The 5,513-nt window shown below is 39.4% G+C and overlaps 1 long non-coding RNA gene across 1 annotated transcript; it reads left to right on the forward strand.

The window, feature by feature from the left end:
• Window positions 1–4,926: 4,926 nt before the first annotated feature.
• On the forward strand, window positions 4,927–5,513 carry LOC121899140. Its single transcript, XR_006096631.1, has 3 exons — window positions 4,927–5,026; window positions 5,304–5,355; window positions 5,439–5,513. It is a non-coding gene; the product is annotated as an uncharacterized LOC121899140 (long non-coding RNA).

A 5,513-nucleotide genomic window follows, 5' to 3' on the forward strand; every position in this document is an offset into this window, starting at 1 on the left:
AGTTAAAGTGTTGCTTGTTGTTTGCCATCTGACAAATATCTGTTAATAAACACAGATATTCTTCTACAGCCTACTACTGGGTTTCTTTCTAGTGGTCCATTTGTCAGTATCATCTCGCCTCCCCCTGTTTGACTTGTCAAATCTTTTATGTGTCACACTTTTAATGCTGTAAACTGAGCTGTTTGTTGTTTCTGGATGCAGCTCACTTGCTGCTGTTTCAGCAAATCCGTGATACATTTTGCCTCCCTGCTGTTCATCCTGCTCGCTCATTATCCTCTACATTGAGCCCTGGCAGGATACCCAGGAGGCTACCTGTGGCTGTTAGGTTTACTTAAAAGGGACGCTGCACACTAAAAAGTTAAGGCTAATTTCATCTGGTGCCTCTGGCCAGATGTTAATAACACCCTAAAAATTAAATAATTCATTTCTTACAAAGTTAAGAATTGAGCAAGGACACTTTAATAAATATCCTTCTGAAAATCACATGAATGTGCAAAATTAAATATAAATGGGCACTGTGAGATCAGACTTTACAGTATTTTACTGTATTTTTGAAAAACAGTACGCTACTGTTAGAATTTGGCTGTATTTTTACAGCACTTTATTACAGTGCACAGAAATGAGTGCTGAGTAACAAAACCGGAGTCAAAATAAATAAAACTCTGAGTCCTTGGATGACAATTTGGCAAAAAACCCAGCTCATCTGCTCTGAAGACATGTTGAATGATGACTTTCAGGAAGTGATTTTCCTCTTTCCAAATTGGATATATATCACTGGAGTGGAGGTTAAGTGGGTATTATGGTACACATTGTGTTCAGTGTTGCATGAGATGTGTATGTGTGGTGTGTGTGCATGTGTGTGTGTGTGTGTAGCTGAGAGGTACTGAGGAGGTGAAACAAAGAGCTGTCTTATCACCATGAAACACTCCTCTGCCTCTCCTTCCTTTCCCTCTCTGTGTTTCTCACACACACACACACACACACACACAACATGATACTCGTACACATTCACACTCAAACCTGCACAGACTGTGGATGCAAATAACCTGGACACACAGCGCACACACATGCAGGTGTAGACACTGAAAAGAAAAAAAAAACATGTGAGATCACATGTATGCACACACACAGTGTCTCAGAAACACACAAATATGCACAAATAAACACTTACAGACTATTGTGGGAGTGTAAAAATGTGTCTGATTAGTTAATAATTGCTTTTCCCCTGAAGTAGAAGTAAAAATAGCTCCAGTAAACAGCAGTGTTTGTGAATGTGTGTGTGTGTGTGTTTTTCTTTATGTGTATTCAGTTCAGAAAGTAAGTATTTGGACAGTTATACATGTTTTGTTCTTCAGGCTACTACATTAAAGTTATTTTTCTCTCCACACTTTTTCCTCTTCATCCATCATTTTGACAGAGTTTGATTTTTGTTTTATCAGTCCACATAACTCTACTGGTTTCTTTGTGTATGTGTTTTTGTGAACTGCAGCCTGCCTTTCCGTCTTTGAGGCTTACCAGGGGTTTTGCATCTGGTGGTCTACTCTCGATTGTTGATAACATGTACGCCTAAATCCTGGAGAACATTCTGGACTTGCTGTGCAGTCAGAAAGGGATTTTTCTTCACCATGCAAATGATTTTCCACTCATCCACAAGACCATTTTCTAGTTTTCCTGTATAGCACCTGCTTTTTTACAGTGTATGATTGTATGATTTTGGTGACTGTTGATTTTGGCAAACCAGCTACCTGGACAGACATCACCTCAATCTAACTGGCAACTTTTAATCAACTCTGAGCCATGTGTTGAAACAACACACAGCTGCCCAACAAACATTTAGTAGCCAAGTGACCAATTACTTATGAATCCCTAAACTTTGGGCACTGTGTGTTAAAATGACTCTATCTACCACACAGTTCTGTCTATGTTGATGTAAACCTGCTCAAATTGAAGCTGAGACTTGGCACTTCAATGCAGTATCTACTTTTTTATTTCAAATTGAATGTGTTGGAGCACAGAGCCTGAAGAACAAAACATGTGTAACTGCCCAAATACTTACTGTACTGTGTGTGTGAAAAGATCCATGTGTAAATTTGTGCACACGCTTTATCAACCGTGTTCTCGGATTCATAATTCATGCCCACAGATTCGTAAACCGTGCCCACGGCTTTCTAAACCTTGCCTTCAGATTTGCAATCCATGCGCTCAAACGACTTTTTTCTTCAGACAAGGACCTTCATGCATGGTGCATTTTGATGGCGACCGCATCCGCCAAGTAAGTCCAATATATCTAGATTCAAGGGCAGATTTAATGCTATGTCATTTTGTGCACCGGACGTTTCACAGCTTTCATTGTGTAACATTTATTGTGCTTTTCACTCCAGAACCAACCTTTAAGTTTGAGGCTAGCGGAGACGCAGCTAACATTAGCTTCCCAGGCTTACTTGTGAGCCAGACTTTCATAAGAGATTTACATTTGTGGTGACTGCTTAAGGTCCCATAAGGTAGATTTAATGCTGTATTGCGTTGCGCACTGGACGTTTCACAGCTTTCATTGTGTATTTCGCACCTCATTTGGATATGTGCTCATCTAAGTCTTTGTGAAAAGTCTACATTTATAGTAGAAGTGAGTTAACCGGACCCTCTTCAGACATATATATAAGGATTCAGCCCGTTCTCACTCCCAACTCGTCACACATCGAAGCTTGGTCAGGACCCCGTGGCGTCACTTTTTAACGTGCAGGGTAGTTCGATAGACTTCTGTTGAGCTCCCACAACGTCTGAAATAGACGCCATGAGACTGATGACGTCTATATAAGGTGACAAATTTCAGCCTGGTCGCCAGAATAAAACGTTGGTATTGTACGTTTCTGCAAACCACAGATCCGTTGAATATGTATATTTCAACAGCTGTAATACGGAGCATATTAACATTTGAACAATACGTATCATATCGATATTTCTGAAGTGACGCACTTCACATGACATCAATATAAGCTGACTTTCTCATTAGATTAGGAAGTGGAGGCATTGGTGGATGGCTTGCAATGTTGTTGGCAGAAAGTTGTAAACAGCACAAAGCACGGTTTGAGACCACCTTGCCGTTTTTATTTCCAAACCACGATCTCTCCCTAACCCTAACCAAGTGGTTTTTGTGCCTTAACCTAACCAGACCTTAACCTAACCAGACCTTAACCACCGCGTTGTCACACCATAAAGTAATAATAATGATGCTTAAGGGGTACCTAGTGCATCAAAAAGTGACGCTATGGGATCCCGACCAAGCTTTGGTATGTGTGGAGTTGGGAGTGAGAACGTGTTGAAGGATTAGAGGTGTTTTGACATGCATTGATGGTTTATTAAGATCTAGTTTGGTCTTGGTGTTCACAAATGTGTGTATTACCAGCAGTGTGTTTGTGCATGTAGACTACAAAGTAAAGAAATGTTCTAAATAATATAATAAATGTCATGTGTCCCTGTTTGACAGGTGTGGGACCTCTGGTGAATAAACTCATCCTATGACTTCACCAGCATAACCTGGAAACAGCCAGAGGGAAGAAGAGAGTAGAGTACATCATTTAGACAGTGACACATTTAGGTTGTTTTGGCTCTGGTATATTTGATTAGAAATGAAACAATGACTGAAACGAATGTGCTGATTTGGTTTTAAGTAGGTTTATTGTGTTGACATCCATACTGGGTGAACAGTGAAGCAACTGTACCCCCCTTTTTTAAGGTAGTCTGCCAATTTTTGGACAATGCCAAAGGAGGACAATCCTAAATATACAGCAAATGCAGCCAGTTTTTTATGACCCAGCAGTGGGATGTTCTTGACCGTCATTGTCATTCACCCGACCTGAGTCCAGCTGAGCAGGTGTGTCACCCGCCGAAAATCAGACCGAAGGCAAAAGTTCAGGCAAAAGTGCAGTTCAGGTCTGGTGCTGAATCGCCAGGAGAGATATAAATGTCCTCTGGGATCAAAGACTTCAGACAGTCAATGACAGTGAAAACAGTTTGACACCAAATAATATATATCACAACTAAAGTTTGTTTTAATTGGTCAAATGATCTTTTGGTCCACTAAAATTAGAGGACTTTAGTTACAAATAAAAATAGTGAATTACAGTATATCGGCTCCACTGTAATTATGTTTTACAGCACAATTGCTTTACTATAATTGTTTCTCAGTAACATAAATATTAATATTTTGGTGTATTACTGCATATTTAAACACAGGTTAACTGAATTTAACAGTACTACAAGTCTTTTCAGAATATTTGGCTATAAAGTGAATTAAATTTCATAAAAGAGTTCGTCTGAGTACAATTAATAAAACAGGTATTTATTGTTAAAAGACTTGTATGAATTCAATCCATTCATCCAAGTATGTAATCTATATAATGTTGGGGAAAGTCCTCGTATGTTTTGAATGCAGACAGTACAACCCTCACACAACAGGACCAGCTCTTTCTTCTTCTTCTTTCCTCACCACTTGCTCTCTCTCTCTTGTGATTACAAGTTGATTAATGAACGTCACCATGACTGTCATCATCTTCATCCACAATGGGATCCATCTTGTGGTAGCTGAGCTGTAAAGAAATAGAGGTACAATGTGAGGGGGGATGGCCAGGGCCAACTTAAGCTGAAGTGACAAGTGTCCAAATACATAAATGCAGTAGGAGGAATAACGGCATGAAGTTCCAGCGCTGGTAACTGTAATAGCTGTATTTTAAAACAGCTGTGGCCGGTTTCACTGACAGACCTTAGTTTAAACCATGAGTTGGCTTTAATGTGGACTCGATAAACTAGGACATTTAAGTTTTATGAATGTGACTTAAATTTGGCTTAGTTAGTTGGAGACTATGGAGTCCTGGAATAACATAAGTGAGCCTGAATGAGAACACCTGTTAAGCCTCATTAGGTGAAGTATGAGCACCTGCTGTTGGTCTAATGGCGCTCATTAAAAACCCAGAATGGAAAAGAAAACACCATTACTGGTGGTGAATCTTGAGACAAAACGACGGCAGAGGTTAAAAGAATTTATTGAAAAAAACTTTAGTGAATATGGAAAAAACGCTACTAAAACAAATTGTGGCAACCCATCCAGTTATTGAAAGTAAAAACCATCCAACTGCTACTGAGCAAAAGAAAAAGAGTAGTTAGGCTGCAATTTGCAGTGAATTCAATGCAAATGTAACCACAAGAACAGTACAACAACTTCAGGCTTCATTATTATCAGTATTTCACATTGCTCATATTCATATTTTTGTGACATCACTTATATTGAATGATATCTGCCTTTATAGACTCTGGAAGAACCTTAAAGTGACTTTAAAAAAGAGAGAATGCAGATATCAGGTGAGAGCTATTTAATACTGGTGGTGGACCAACAAAAATATACAAGACTGATGAATTGAGTGACTTGCTGTCTGGAATAATAGAGCACCTGCAACCTCTGGATGGTATACCAGATGATGACCATTTGGACAGCTCAGATGAAGAACTGAGCTCAAAAG

This window comes from Thunnus maccoyii, chromosome 6, assembly GCF_910596095.1.
Source record: "Thunnus maccoyii chromosome 6, fThuMac1.1, whole genome shotgun sequence".
Taxonomy (NCBI): Eukaryota; Metazoa; Chordata; class Actinopteri; order Scombriformes; family Scombridae; genus Thunnus; species Thunnus maccoyii.